The sequence below is a fragment of the Nipponia nippon genome, unplaced genomic scaffold, assembly GCF_047370975.1.
Source record: "Nipponia nippon isolate SJK-2023a ecotype South Korea unplaced genomic scaffold, ASM4737097v1 scaffold_29, whole genome shotgun sequence".
In the NCBI taxonomy this organism is placed as follows: Eukaryota; Metazoa; Chordata; class Aves; order Pelecaniformes; family Threskiornithidae; genus Nipponia; species Nipponia nippon.
In genome coordinates, this window is record NW_028262346.1 from 3,541,439 (window position 1) to 3,543,469 (window position 2,031).

The 2,031-nt window shown below is 45.5% G+C and overlaps 1 pseudogene; it reads right to left on the minus strand.

Moving 5' to 3' along the window:
* LOC148054946 (uncharacterized) lies at positions 1 to 1,500 on the minus strand (annotated as a pseudogene).
* Positions 1,501 to 2,031: the final 531 nt, after the last annotated feature.

Below are 2,031 nucleotides of genomic sequence, written 5' to 3' on the forward strand. Positions count from 1 at the left end.
TTAGTTTCCCGTCAGCCTTTGGGGGGCAGTTGAGTCAGTCAAATTGATTAGGGGTGGGGGTGCACTGGGAACCGGACTCTCAAACATTTTTACTTTGGTTGCTGGCTTTTCGGGCCACTCTAAAACTAATTTTTCAAGCCTATCAGTAGGTAACCTGTCCATAAGATCTCGAGGAACACCTTTCTGACACCCTATGGTCCATAAGCTAACACGCTTGTTTGAGATGTTTCTTCCGCCAGAAAGTTTAACGAAGGACACTCTTTTTTTTCATTTTCAAGGTGTGAGGGAGGCTTTATTTCAGTATGTCTTAAACCCTTCAGGTCTGATTTTGGGGACGGGGTACTAATTGGGCCATATTTTCACCCGTAATTGATTAACTCCTGAGCAACCTCTCCCCAAGTCCATACTTTAAAATTTTGTTTCCTGCGATCAGAAGTCGCCAGTCCAGCTAGTGCGATTGAGACCTTTTCGCCCTGGGGCATTGCGTTAATTGTACTTTGTAATTGTATGCCCAGAGGTTTTAAAGATTCAGGGTTCAGGGTCCACCGGCATCATCATCGGGGACTCCTGTTTGAGCTTAAGCTCACGATCATACATCATTTGCAAACATGCCGCTTTCTGTATATTTTCTACCAATTGATCAATTGATCCTGTGATAGCAAGAGGGTCTCCTCGTTCCAAGGGATTGAGGCCTCCAGCCCAGTAAGCTGCCCTTTGGGTTAGGGACCAGGGAGCGCGGTGATCACCGGTAGTTAAAAACACTCCGGGCCCCCAATATCCTGCAGCTTCTTTTTCACTTAGTAATATCTGGTCACCACCTGACAACGACACCCTCCATACATATTCTGTTTCTGATTCCTTAGGGGTACGGCCAAACTCCCTTTTTAATTTAGCTAATTCTGTAGCGGTATACGGCACTTCTTTTGTAGTAATTTGAGGGGAGTCGTCTTGGTCATTGTCATACGTGAATTCAGTTTTAACCAAAGGTCGGAGAGAGTAAGGAGGCATCTCTAATTTGTCTAATCTTAATTTCATCTCTTCTAACTCCTCGCAAGGATATACAATTTTCTTTTTGGGGGGCGAATGGCTGTCACCACTCTCGCCCGTGAGGAGTTGCTCTTTAAGAGCAGATTGCAGATAGTCTGCCTGGGCTCTCTCCTGCTCTAATTGCTCTTTTAAGTTTTCAACTTGTCCTTGCCAAGATTGGACAAGGGCTTGTAAGCACTGTATGGTCTGAGACTCGGCACTACGCTGCCGGTCTCTTGCTTCCACAGCTACAACTAAACTGGCACCCAAAACGGCGCATATAATTGATTTTCCTTTTCCGGCCCGAAGTTTAGCGTCCTTTTGCAGGGCGCTGATTCGGTCGGTAATACTCTGCAGATTATACCAATTATCTCGTGCCCAATCAATACCTTGTACTGAAGGGCGTGCATTATGTTTTTCCAAAAAGTTATACAGCACCTCCCTGTCCACAGGGATAGTGTTATCATCACCCATTTTCTACAACAGCATACTTCAAGCAGGTTTAGTATTCAACAAGTGAGGGTGGTCGTCTCAGGGAGGTAACACGTAAGTGTTAATTTTCACAAAAGTTTCACCCTCTACTTCCCTGAGAGGTACGCACGTAAGTCAAGTAAGTTTAAAGGTAAGACAGACAAGAGGTGCGGCACTTTCACTCCAAGGGATCCTGTCCATGATGCCAATAAAATGTTAAGTCCCGGTCTGATTGTCAGGCTCGGGGAAGGTTTGTAATGATCCCAAGGGCGAAATTAAGACACAAACGAGGTCATATGCCGCCAATCAGACGTTTTATTGGGTAAATATAAAAGAGTAAAGCGATAGGAAAGGCAGGAAATATTAGGAGGAAATTAAGCAAGCATTCAGACAGATAAGCAAAGGATAGTCACCACCATGGATCCAGCGGCGTCCCGTTGGTCCTGTCTTCAGTTTTTCGGTGGTGGATGGCCACACTCAGGTTTCGTTGTGCCGTCTTTTATCTGGTGTTGGAGAGGGAGTTTGCCCTCTCGT